Here is a 14,369-nt window from a genome sequence, read left to right as displayed (position 1 = left end):
TCTTTCCAATCCAACACCAAAAATTTTGGTCCGTAAGTCCAACCGAGCGCCCCCTAATAGCGTACGGTGGGCAAATCACAAATCAAAGATCAATTAAAAACCGAATCACAGCATATACCATCCAGTCTGTATCAAATCTATCCCCATTACAACCAAATCGGATACACCACAACACAAGCAAGAACAAGAACCAAAGCTAAAAAAAATTGGACAAAAGTTGAAGCATAAACGCATGAACAAATCCAAATATCCCTTTACATAACCCAATTTTCGGCTTACCCCAAATCCCAAACCGATCCAAGCCCTCCAAATCAACCATCCCATCATTCCCTTACCCAAGAAATTCACATGTGTAGTCCAGCTCGAATCAATCAAGATGCGGCAGTGGCTGGATTAGTGAAGCGAAGAGCTGGATCCAATCGAATCAGACCACCCCAATCAAAGAAATCTTTGCTTCACCTCACCCGCTCCTCTACCTAACTGGAGATGAAAAAAAAAATCCTCAAGGTGCTCCTCTACCGCCTTGTCGCCGATGGCAGCGACCTTTATCTCCATGGCCGACGGTGCGGTGGAGATAACCAGCACATCGGCTTGGTGCGACGACCACCTTCCGCCTCGGCACGGCGGCTCTCCAGCCAAGCGTGAGCGCGACCGCGAGCGTGGCCAGGGGCGGTGGAGTCGACTGTGGAGGCGTGGCCAGGGGCGGTGGGTGAGGAGGGCAGCGAGAAAGCGAGGAAAAGAGGGATTGTGGAGAAAGCGAGGAAGAGGCAAGAAGTGGCTCCATCGGTGGCCTTATCCACTCGGGTTCGTTGGTTGTGGGAATTTTTGGCCGTTTTTTTGACAAATTGACCCTTTTGGAAAACTTATTTCGAAACTAACCCCTGCCAAAAACTTCAACCAAAAATAGGCCGTCGCCTCAGCGCCAAACACATTGGCGCTGACGTTGGCCGTGTCAGCGCCAACGGGACTGGCGCTGACATTGTGCCACCGTGGCGGCCGGGCCGATCCCCAGCTGACGTGGCAGCTACCTCAGCGCCAACCGGACTGGCGCTGAGGTGGGACTTGGCCGCAACCCCCAAGGCCCAGACCAGCAAGGCTTCTGGATGGCTTGCGGGCTTGGACCTCAGCGCCAGCCATAATGGCGCTGACCGTGGGACACTCAGCGCCAGCCCACCTGGCGCTGAGGGTGGGACTTGGCCGCAACCCCCAAGGCCCAGACCAGCAAGCCTGCTGGATGGCTTGCGGGCTGGGACCTCAGCGCCAGCCATAATGGCGCTGACCGTGGGACACTCAGCGCCAGTCCACCTGGCGCTGAGGTGGGCCTTGGCCGTTTCGAGCCTTCTGGATGGCTTGCGGGCTGGGACCTCAGCGCCATCCATAATGGCGCTGACTGTGGGAAACTCAGCGCCGGCTCACCTGGCGCTGAGGTTGGACTTGGCCGTTTCGGCCGTGGCCCAGCCCAACAAGCCTTCTGGATGGCTGGGCTGGGACCTCAGCGCCAGGTGCACTGGCGCTGAGTTTGGACATGTCAGCGCCATTTAGCATGGCGCTGACGTCCCAGCCCTGCTAAACTTTAGCAAAACTTTGCACACAACACAGGCAAACATCAAATCACAGAAATTTACAGGCAGTAATATATCCAGAGAACCATACAAAACATACATCCATCCATCAATCCCAACATCATTCCATACATCCATAGAATCCATCAATACATCCATATATGAAGTCCATATATATAAGAAATAAAAACATCCCATCGATCCTCGTCTATACATCCAGTCCATACATCCATCGAACCATGCATCAAGTCCATCCATCTATCCATCCATCCATTGAACCATGCACTCACCTCCTCCTACCTCTAGTGCGAGGACGAGGCACGTCGGGGGTGTACCTCCAGTCCTGCGAAGGAGCCCGCCGGCGTCGTGGTCGAGACGGGCCGGGCTGCGAGATATCCGGCTGTGACGACTCTGGTGCGTCCTCTAGCTGCGAGGGACCGAGCTCATCCGCCTCCTCTTCTCTGTCCTCATCCCCTTCTTCCTCCTCATCTCCTTCCTCCGCCTCTTTGTCTTGCTCGCCCTCCTCGTCACCCACCTCCCCTTCTTCATCCCCCTCTTGGTGGGCATGAGCATGTTCGACCACATCAGTCGACCTGCAGCCGAGCCTTGCTGCCAACTTCCGACATCGCTGCCGTAGTCTCTGCATAAAAAATAATCCATGTTAAGTTATCGCTTTTGGAAGAAAACACCGTAGTTTCATCTCTTTCCAACGATTACCTGTAGGGCGTTGCGGAGGGTGCCGCCCTCTCCTTCGGAGCCAGGAGCCGTGCCTAGCGCCACTCCCGCGTCGTTGACGGTCCGCAAGAGCTCTCGAGCCTGTAGGATTGAAATGAAGTAAGTCACAACATATATGGCATTGAAATGAAATAATATACAACATTAATGCTAGAAACTAACCACTCTGTCGCGAACAGGTCCCGTCTCGACCGTGGTACCTAGACGGGTACGAGTATCGTACTTGTTCTGCTCCTCAACATCCTCGGGGTCATCCGCTATGTCGGCTAGTGTCCAAGCCGGACGTAGGACAAGACGGTAGGTCCTGTGGAGCCACGCCAAGTACAAGTCGAACTCCGTCCTGTTGTGCTGACCCTGGTCTGGTACTCCATTCTCCTCGAACTTCTCCCATTGCGTGATATGATCCTGATGGTAGTAAGCCCAATCAGTCACCTTCTTGTTCTTCCGACGGTCCACCCTGCACGTATGCAAAATGTCCAACTCAAATATGTAGTAAATGTTGAAGTGACTGATTGGGCAAGCAAAATAAATTGTTAAGTGAAATTACTAACTTGTGTAGGTCGATACTCGTGGAGAAACGGTGCGGGATTGTTTGAAGCCTCCCGAATTGCCGCATCCGCCCTGCAGTATCGCTGTACTGTAGCCTCGTCTGCCTCAGCGGGACACTGACCGAAGTTGGCTCGCAACCAACTCAAAGGAACCCCTGATGTCTTCGTCTGCCTCTGACCATCAGGTGCCACTGGAGGCTCCAGACCAAGGTACTCCTCGACCCTCTCCCTCCAGTTCCCCGACGCTGTGTCACCTGTAACCGGAAATTAAATGGAATCATTAGTAATTGCAAAAAAATTAACAAATGAATACGAAGACTCGTTAGTAATTCCCTGACGTTGTGTCACCTGTGACCGCCTGACCCCGGATAGGAAGACCCAGGATCATGGCGACGTCCTCCAGAGTGACCGTCAGCTCCCCGCACGGTAGGTGGAAGGTGTGTGTCTCTGGACGCCACCGGTCCACTAGGGCCGTCAGAGCAGCGGCGTTGTACAGAGGCACCGGTCGCTGCGCCATGGTCACGAACGCCAAGAGCTTCGCCCGCCGTAGGTACGGGACGTACCGATCGTCGAACAGTATGTGCGCCGTGTGACCTCTGACTCGAAGGGTCTTCAAGTGCTGCATCAATAGACAAACATAATAACATAAAGTTAGCGACAATATATCATATACAAGGGTTGTGGAAAATACATCATGCAACTAGGAACTTTAATTTTGGGATTGAGCAAGAAAACTGAAAAGAAGATCTGTGTGTTTACATGCTCTGCTTTGAGGCTCCTGAACTTTGATTTGAGATATCTCTATGATGGATGATCTATCTGTACAAACTAAAATCAAAGAAGAAAAAATAAATTCGATCATAAAAAAAATGGAATATTGTTGATGCTAACCTCTCCGCTGGCAATCTGTGGGGCCCGGTGCTTCTCCTCGTAGAAATCCTCTAACCCCGGAAAGTGCTCCATCCTGCAAATGAAAATGGAATCATTAGTAATTGAAAAAATATTAAATGGAAAAATCACAATGAGAACGGAAAGGAGGACAACAGAAAGTAAACATTGAAGCAACAATATGAACTTAGCAAATGAATGTCATCCAATCCCACCTGTGTGCTACCCTCACCACCTCCCCCTGTCGTACGGCGCTTTTTCGGTCGATCCTTAGACTTGTCTCGCTTCGGGCACCTAGTTTTCTTATGGCCTAGTTCGTGGCATAGCGAGCATCTATTTTGCATGACCGGCTCTGAATTTGTATTGTTCGGCTTTTGTGACCGTCGGTTGGCTGAGCCTTTGTATGCTTTGTCCATATCGTTCTTGAACCTTCTTGTCCTTCTTCTTCCTCGTGTGTTGTTCTTTAACGACAAGTCGGGCACGAAGAACTCTCCATCATAACTTGGCCACTGCGATGGATCTAGGTAAGGTTCAAACCTAGGGGAGTACGAGTCCTGCACAGCCTTATTGGAAGCTTCATAACACATTCGGGGGGCCACCTCCACATCCAAACCTCGCAACTTACAAACGGTTATCATGTGGGAGCATGGCAAGTGATGGAGCTGAGGGAACTGACAACTACATGTGTTATCTCTCGCAACCACGACGTAGTGACGTCCACCCCATTGAACCCCAGCCGCCGTGACTCCGCCTTGCTCGCTGACCTCATACTTCATCGAAGGGAAATCAAAACATGCTGCTCTTTGCCCCAAGGTTCGTCTTTGCTGCTCCTCCAAAATGTCCTTAACTTTTGTGGGCCACTTCTTTCCACACAGGATATCTACAGTTGCCTCTTTGTGTCTATCGACAAACCAACTATTGCACTTTGAAAATGTGTATGCCACAATAGCTGTAACCGGCAGTTTCCGAATGCCTCTCAATACATTATTGAAACTCTCGGCCATATTACTAGTCATGATGCTATGACGACGCCCGTTGGTATCAAATGCTCTTGCCCATTTGACTTTAAGTGGCATATGGTCTTCTAGCCACTTCTTTGGCCTCTCTCCGACCACACCCATGAGGCGTTTTATCTCATCTAGGAACAATGCTTTCTCATTTATTTGACATATGCGCTCAAGATCTTTCATCTGATCAGTCGTAGCTCCAGCTGTGTAGAAGTTAGCACAGAAGTGCCTCATGCACCACCTGTGGTGAATGGTTAGGTGATGAGGCATGATGTGGATGATGGAGTTCAAAATGCCAGGGTGTCTATCAGAAATTATACACACTTCTCTATTAGGACCGATCAACTTGTTTCTCAACATGTTGATGAACCACTCCCAGTTGGATGTATTCTCCTTCTCTACCAGAGCAAACGCCAAGGGAACAAGATGTAACCCGGCGTCGACCCCTATTGCCGTGAGCAATGTACCTTGGTATTTACCGGTTAAGAAAGTGCCATCAATTGCTAGCACCGGCCTCAAGTGCTTGAATGCTTCTATGGACTGGCCAAATATCCAATATGCACGTCCAAATACTCGCCTCTGTACTCCATCCACCATCCTGGACTTCTCGGGATGAGCCTCAATACGGAAATGCATGGTAGGGTTCTTTGCTTTGATGGCACGCATCAGTGTAGGCAAGCGAACATACGCCTCGTCCCAATCTCCCCAAATGACCTTCATAGCAACTTGCTTAGCACGCCATGCTTTGCCATACGTAGGCCGATAGTGCCATATTTGCTCAACTGCCTCGACAATCGCTGCTGGAGATAAAGTTGGTTCAGCTCGCACAAATGCCTGTAACCTGTTTCCAATAAACCTTGAAGTAAGTTGCAAATGCTTGCCGGTTACTTCCGCACTACAGCATGTGTGGTCTTCGCCCACCCTAGTCACCCGCCACCTATCTCCTCCACTCTTCCTTGCATTAATCTGCCATTTGCAATGGCGATCGAGACAAGCCACAGTATACTTTACTGACGCGTTAGATTCCTTCACATGGTACGGCCGGTGGACACGGATAGAATAACTCTGTAGCCATATTTTCAGATCATCCATCGATCGAAACTCCAACCCCTTCCTTGGTTCATCACACATTGGTTCGAAGGCACCGTCATATTGTGTATCCCCATCAGCAATTGCTAGCCCAGATCTGGTAAGATCCTCGAATTGTGTTATTTCCGGGTTTCTACCCACCAGTTTCGCAAACACAGTCCTTTCATGCTCTGACATCTTACGCACTGGACGATCATCATCGGAGTCGGAAGCGGACTCATCCAATTCATCCTCTGTATCATACTCCAACCAGGCTGGGTTCAATCCACTGCGTATCATAGCCTCCTCACACTCCTCTCGGGTATAGAATTTCAGCCTAGCCAACTCCCTTAGGCCCATACTTACATTCTTAGCATTCGCTTCTTCCTCAGGTAACTCCACATCATCTCCTACCTCCCGACCATCCTCAACATCTCCTTCCTCTCTTACCGGCACATTCTCCTCCACATTAGCTTCCTCCCTTAACGGCACATTGTCCTCTGCATGTACTTCTTCCCTTAACGGCACATTCTCCTCTGCATGTACTTCCTCCCTTACCGGGTCATTCTCTTCCCTGACCTCCACATCCGCCATATCATTTACTCCCTCGCCCCCTCCACGTCTTCCTCAATCAATTCTTCCTTCCTACTACACCTCTCCGACAGTTCGTGACAGCTAATGGGTGATTCTATGAGTTGACTTTCATTAAGGTCTATAAGTTCTTTCTTCCCTATCCTACCATCTTTCTTCCATGCAAACACCTCAAGAGATTTGAAATGTGACCCCAATACTATATCTATATATGTTTGCCATTCGATCTCTCCATTCAAGTCTAACATAAATTTATGTGACATGACACCGCCGCCCACATCGTATCTCCCTTGCATACCAACCGACTCATCATTACAATCCAATTCATGCTTGATGCGAGACATTAACTCCTCAAAGGTAGGCTTCGCAAAAAACACTAATTGTCTAACTGTCATTCCCTCAAATTGGCTTCCATGTGTACTTTCATCTACCACACAACCACCATAATGAAGCCGGACCAATCTATCCATCTACAATTTTTAACCCATGCATAAACATTAATTACTTGAAAATAATATGTAATTACCATTGCAATACCAATACTTCAAAAGCTAACAACATGTCTAATTTTTCCAATAAATAAGTACATTACTCAAATACTACACATTATTGATAAAAAAAAACTCTACTCCTACAAATTACCTACCCTTCACCACACATCAACCCCTTTCAAACCCTCTCAATCACCACAAATCCATCCCACATCCTAGGCCATCACCACACATCCATCTCCCATCAAACCCTAGTGCATCACCAAACATCCATCCCAAATATATTTTGTCAAATGTATCAATAACAACCAAATGGATAAAGATATGCCACCTCCACACTTCATCCCCACCCATATTATCCATCTAATAATCCATCCTTAGCCAACTATTATCAAACCACGTCTACAACCAAAACAATGCAAAATATCCAATAAAACTTTGGGGAACTTAGGGTTTATAGAGGGGTTTACCTTCTCTTCCGATTCCAAACTCAATGCCGCACAAATCACCTTCGATTAGAGAGGTTTTTGGGGGAGATTGGGCGAGGAGAACGCGGTGGCGACCGAACCCTAGGTGGGCGGCTGGGGAAAAAACGGAGGAAGAACTGGCTGGGGCGGCCTCGGCCGGGCTCTAAGTAGCCAAGGTCAGCGCCAACTTACTTGGCGCTGAGGTTGGGCACCTCAGCGCCGAAGCGGTTGGCGCTGAGGTAGCTGCCACGTCAGCTAGGGGATCGGCCCGGCCGCCACGGTGGCACAATGTCAGCGCCAGTCCCGTTAGCGCTGACACGGCCAACCTCAGCGCCAATGCGCTTGGCGCTGAGCCGACGGCCTAGTTTTGGTTGAAGTTTTTGGCAGGGGTTAGTTTCGAATTAAGTTTTTGAAAAGGGTCAATTTGTCAAAAAAACGGTTTTTTTGGCGTTCAGGAGTGAGTAGGTCGTTGTTGCCATGACACGGATGGCTGGGATGTGCCACGAGTCCACGACGCATGAAGGGCAAATTGCTGGCATCAAAGCTAACATTAACTAAACCTATTATATCTTTTTTCTCACTGAGTATTAATGGTTTAATTAGTATACTGGCATTTTACTAGCAATGAATGTTTTCAATATCATGTTAAATACTACTCTATTTCTATCTCTACTACTTAAAAAATTAAAAATGTTTCCGTCGTCCGTAATAGCGAAATCAGGGTGAAAAAAACATGAAAAAAAGAAAGTCCGATTCAATCTATCTATATACCTATTTCTAATAATTAAAAAATTTGTAAAGCTTCCGGGTTAGAGTTTTCGTCCGTTGTCAAATTTGGACCTAAATACTAGAGAAAACACTACTACAATAACACAATATCAGATTCAAGAACACTAAGAAAACACGCCAGAATGGGAGGGTGTCTCCGTTGCTGCCGGCTGCTCCCCTCCCACTGGATCCGGTGGAGGGGGCCGCCGGGCCGCCACCGCCTCCCCTCCTAGATCCGACGGAGTGGAGGGTGCTGCCCGCCACCGTCGAACCCTCATGCGGCCCCATGGCGAGGGAGAGGAGGTGAGGGCGGAGAGGAACCACTGCCCGCGGAAGGAGAGCCGTCGTCGCAGGGACGTCGGGCTGCCGCCGCCTCCCCTCCCGCTAGATCCGACGGAGGGGAAGGCGCCGCCCCTGCCTGCCGCCTCCAGAAGGGAAGTGGGGGAGATAGAGCGGTGCCGCCGGTGGGATGAGAGGAAGGGGGAGCGTGCCGCCTGTGTGGGGGAGGGGAGGGGGGAGAGGTGCCGCCGATGGGGTTGGGAAAGGAGGAATGATGGAGGGAGAGAGGCGTTGCCGCCACCATTGTTTTGAGAGAGAGAGGGGGGAGGGGAAATGATTTTATGGTTAGGGTTTGGGCAGTTGAACTTTTATATAAGTCGGGATCAATCAGGATCGTCCATCAGATCGGACGGCTCCAACATCTCCCGCGTCGGGCCGAACGCCATTCCCAGGCCGCCAATATGGAATAAGTTCACTTTAGGTCCCTTAAGTTGTCCCTGATTTTGTTCCCAGGCCACCCACACTTTTGGGCCGCCTCATGGACCGCGTGTATGCTCCGTATGGAATAAGTTCACTTTAGGTCCCTTCAGTTGAACCTTTTTTATTTCATTATGAATATATTTTCTTAAAGAGCTCATATCATGTAAAGCTAAACCTTAATCATATAATATTTTTATATTTGTTATAATATCAGTTTACTCGTTGCAATGCACGGACATTTTTTCTATGTCAAAAAAAAGACCACGACGTACAAGTGACCACACGCACCCGCAGGCTCATGTTTAAACGAGATGGCCAACAGATTTTCAATTACAGGTCTAATTGTTTTATTTAGGCGATTAAATTTTTTTTCATTTACAAAATTAGTTTGCTCTATTTAAGCTTTTTGAAAATTGCTAAAATTTGAGAATAACTTTTCCTACTTCATATTAAATTATTTTTAGCTAATGGAATTAACGGAAAATTAATTATATATTTTTATCCTTTTTCCAAATGTCACTGCAATTTCATTTCATTATTATTATTATGATTACGATTCCTTTATCATTTTTGTCCAACACTATACATGATTAAAATTATCTTCACTCGTTGCAACGCACGGGCATCATTTTTATCACTGTACATATAACCGATGCTAATAATCATACTATGGTGTTTTGGTAAATCATTAATATCAAACTTCAAACACCCCGCTAATACCCGGTGTAACGCACGGGCATTTTGCTAGTATATATATATGTATGTATGTTCCTAATTAAGCTTCACTATAAAGAAGACTACTGCTTCTTACTCCCTCTGTCGCATAATATAACATCCCTCCAGAATCCCTTATATTTTAGAATGTAGGGAGTATAATAATTGTATTTCTACTTTTTAAATTTTCTCCTAAAATAATTGTATTTGTAATAAGATAAAACCTACTCCCTCCGTCCCAAAATATAAGCATTTAGCCAAAAATTGTTATATTCTGGGAAGGACGGAGGTAGTACCCAATTAGAAATATCCTACCTTCTACCCCCTCCTATATTTCCATCTCCATTTGTCTCAATATTTACTTTATTCTATATTTTTAGGATTATTATGGTAATTTGTTTGTACAGCTAATATGTCTCTTTTTTAGAAATATAAATATTTTGAGCCGGAGGTAGTCTTGGCTAGCTACTAAGTTGAATTCTTGGCACATACTCCTATCTATCTATCTATCTATCTATCTATCCATCCATCTCGATCATGCATCCGTCGCTTGCAAGCACGCGTGCACGGCCTCCTTGCATTGCACCCCAACTATATATAACTCTCAATGCCAAGCATATACTATATATACTACGTATATTGGAGGGCCGGGCGGAAAACGAACTAGGATGCACTAAATTTAATTTCTTTATAATTTGCTATATAATTGTTATATATAACTAATATAACAAATTAAAATTGAAAGCATATATACATGCATGTCGACCGTAGTAAAAATATAGACTGAATGAATTACTAATTAGTTTTCTTTTGCTCAAGTACAATTATGTACTGTATATCAGTTTTTTTTACTACTCAGACATGATTAAATTAATTTGGCACACGTAATATATACTAGCTAGAGAAGAGACTGAAATAATTTGGATAATCATCATCTAACTAACCAAAGAATATAATTAATGGACAGCAGCGGCCGGGTAGGGATCGGAATAAATTAAAGATGAGTACATGCATGCGAGATCGATCGGGATCAACATCAGCTTCATGTAATTGACTTGGACAGCAGCTGGTTGTTGGTACGTTAGCCAGCAGCTAGCTGAGGTCGTTAAACATGATAGATACATACACCATGGACATATATGTGCTAGCTCGATCGTGGTCGGGAATCGATCGATCGGTCATGTATGTTAATTTGACACTGGCTAATTTCGATCCCTATATGCACGCACGCATGCAATTTTTTTTCTTCAACTAATATATGCATGAAACAATGCTAGCTAGCTGTTAAGTACGTTTCTCCTAATTATATATTCTTGGACAGTAGGAAAAAAATGTTATACGCATGGACACATGCCATTTTAGCCGGCTGTAGAAATCACTATGAGAGAAAAGGTTTTCGTATGCGAACAAAACAGGTTTTCGCACACGGTCGGCCATACATTGTTTGCGAATTAAGACATACAAAAATCGGGTATTTCTAGAGGATGGTTTCGGTTGCCTGTAGAAATCAATTTCCCCACTTGGCTCATGGGGGGGGGGGCATACAATTGCCCTTTGTCTGCCCATTGCCACATCAATTTTCATAGAACAATCCACAAATCAAAGAGAAAATGGGAAGAACGTTTCATCAGATTTGCAAATCAAGCTACTCCAAAATATTTTGTATTTACAAATCCAACAAAAATTCACAAGAAAAAGAAGAAGCAACAACTACAATCAAGCGACCGCGATGGACTAGATCCAGGAGCCTTGCCGTCGCCGTTGCGCACTATCGAGGCCATCGTCGTTGTCGTCGTCTAGGTCATCATTCTCCACTGCGCTGCCGCCATTTGCTCCTCTTCCCTTGTCACTGCCGGCCGCAGCTACAATCGTCCTCCTCCCCTCTAGCTAGATCTGGTAGAGGGAGAGCTAGTCTGGGAAAGGGAGGGGAGTGGAGTGGAATGAAGGAGCCCTTTGAAGCCCCTGTTGCCGCCGCCATCACCCCTTTGCTACCGCCGACCTCCTCCCTTTCGACCAGATTTGGGAGAGTGAGGGGAGTGGATAGGCCCGACCGAAGCCCCAGCAGTTGCCGCTGACCTCATCCCATCCGGCCAGATCTAGGAGAGGGAAGGGAGATAGGGGAGTGGAGGAGGCCGGCCGAAACCGTAGCTGCCACACCTTCCGCTGCCAGCCGCCGTCTCCGCCACCCTTTCCACCGTCGGGCTCCTTCCCTCTAGCCATATGTGACAGAGGAGATGGGAGGGGAGTAGACAAGCACAAACGATATATATGATATTTATATGATATTTTTAAATAACTTTTATATAGAAAGATTTTATTCTATTTAATAATTTGAATGTGCTAACGAAAACCAGGATAAAATCATAATAACATGCCTATATATATCCGACCGATTGAAGCAAGTGTGTGAAGACGCGCCTACTGATTCATTCTTCAATTAGTGGAAGTAGCATCCGTGTTTCGAATTATTGCATATATATATACCCACCCAGTACGTTCCTACCAAAGTCTAACTTACTTTTCAAAGCAATAACCTAGCTAATTGATGCATGCCCATCATGTATGCATCTTAATTCTGTTTGAGCTCAGCGGTCAAACTCAAACAAGTACAACCTACACGCTAGTTTATCAACTCATAGAACCTTTGTAATTAACACAACACATGCATATAAACACTAAGATATATCCAAAAAATGGCAAATCATCAATTTATCTTGTCCCTATCGACATATATAGCTCTAAATTATTTCGAGAATAGATGCATCTCTACACATATGCATCATTGTTCCTTGAATGCATGAGAAATGGTTGGGGATCAGTGGGAGCAAGGAGGGGTGATTAGAAGTAAGATTGGTAAAAAAATAGACGCGGTGATTGGTGGAAGCAGACAGTAGTAGCTATATCATAAACATTAAGAGTAGTGAAGTACACGTACGGTTCTTAAACTTGTATACGGATGTGTCATCTAGATCCCTAATAAACTCTCGAAATATATTTTTGGGTTCTCAAACTTGTCATAAGTGTCATATATGTCCAAACGGGCTCCAACCCGCTTTGTGAGATGACGTGGCATGTCACAGTGACGCTCGTGTTAGTGGGATCCATATGCCAGCCATATAGAAAAAAAAATAAAATTTATAAAGAGAAGAGAAAGGGATTTTTTTTATTTTTTTTAAAAAAATAAAAAAATAGAGGAGAAAAATATGTTCTTGATTTTTTCTATATGTGACTGATATATGGGTTCTACTGACGTACGCGCCACCATGGCATACCACGTCAGCACATGGAGCGGGTTGAAGCCTGTTTGGATATATATGACACTCGAGACAAGTTGAGGGACCCAAAAATACATTTTGAGAGTTCAGAGGCCTAGGTGAAACACCCGTAGGGATTAGCCTTCTCAGCGAGGTCAACCGAACAGCGCATGGTTGATAACCAGAGGAGACGTGGTGCTGTGATTGCAAGGTTCGGATCGTGTTGATCGAAAACGGGATCGTATGTGTCAAGTTTCTATCAAATTGAGAGTTATCAATATCTATTGAAAGATCAGGACCTAGTTTTTAGGTCCATACTATAAAACGTGAGTCCTAGCTATAGCAATAGAAGTCGGACTCCCTCCATCCGTACCTAAGCTAGAAGATCACACGATTTGGTGCCACCATCCTGTTCGCCATTTCTCTTGTGCTAGAGTCGGCGAGAATGATTTCCGACTCGTGGAGAGTGAGAATGACGGAGAAGGGAATACATATTTTAAAGTAGGAAGAGAAGGGGTACTATTAGAGCCTAATATTTACTTACTGGGACTGTCTACACATCTGTTGACAGAAAATCCCACCTCCTATCTTTCAAATTTTGGACCATTGGATATGCTTCAAGATTCATGCAGACCCTTAACCCTAACTCCTCTCCTCCTCCCCCATCCAGATTGCGCCGCCACCGCTACTCCCGTCTCTCGCGTGCGATCCCCCGCCGCCACCGCCCCACCGCGCCGCCGCCCGCCTCGCCGGCTGGCCGGAGGGCGTCAACGGCACCGGCGAGGCCCCCCCGGCCAGCCTCCTCCCCCTCCCCCTCCCCCCTCCTTCCTCCTCGAGCCGTCTGCGGCGAGATGCCCTCGCCACCAACGCCGGCCCACCGCCATCCTCCAGCCCCGCGGCTCCGACGCCTCGCCGCCCATCGCCGGGCTGCCGCCTCACCCAGTCATCCCTCTAAGCCCGGCGAACTCCCCCTTCTTCCCCCTCCCCCTCCCACCCTTCCCACCCCACCCCACTCCAGGACCCTAATTCGTCGGCTCTTCGCCGGAGTTTGGGTTGTCGCCGGCGCCGGAGAAGAAGAGGAGTTCGTCGGAGTTGGAGAAGAAGCAGCTGGAGTACGAATCGTGAAGCACATCCAGTGAACCAAAATTTGCAAGATTTGGAGGTAGGTTTTTTGTCAACTGAAGTGTAGCAATTCCGTTACTTAAAAGCTTAAAACTTTGGTATTGGAAGGGGGGGGGGGGAAACTGTTGGTCATGATCTTAATTACTTTTGACTATTAGTACGTACCGTACGTTATAGCTAGAGAGAGATATATGGGCCGGGTCAGGCAAACAAAATAAAAGGAGTGTTCGATCCACGCGTGCAGGTTTGAGAAAGGATTGATGGATGGAGGCCGGCCGGGCAGCTATCTGCTGCATGGGTGCACATACTGATAAATTTAGATTAGATTACAATAGTATTTGATTAGATTGCATTCGCGGGGCGGGGGCGGCCGGGAGGGACCACAGATATATGTG

General features: G+C 46.9%; 1 pseudogene; it reads right to left on the bottom strand.

The window, feature by feature from the left end:
* Positions 1 to 1,050: 1,050 nt before the first annotated feature.
* Positions 1,051 to 6,884, bottom strand: LOC112938228 (uncharacterized; annotated as a pseudogene).
* Between the last annotated feature and the right edge of the window lie 7,485 nt (positions 6,885 to 14,369).

This window comes from Oryza sativa, chromosome 3 (genome assembly GCF_034140825.1).
Source record: "Oryza sativa Japonica Group chromosome 3, ASM3414082v1".
Lineage (NCBI taxonomy): Eukaryota > Viridiplantae > Streptophyta > Magnoliopsida > Poales > Poaceae > Oryza > Oryza sativa.
This window is presented reverse-complemented; position numbering and strand designations above follow the sequence as displayed.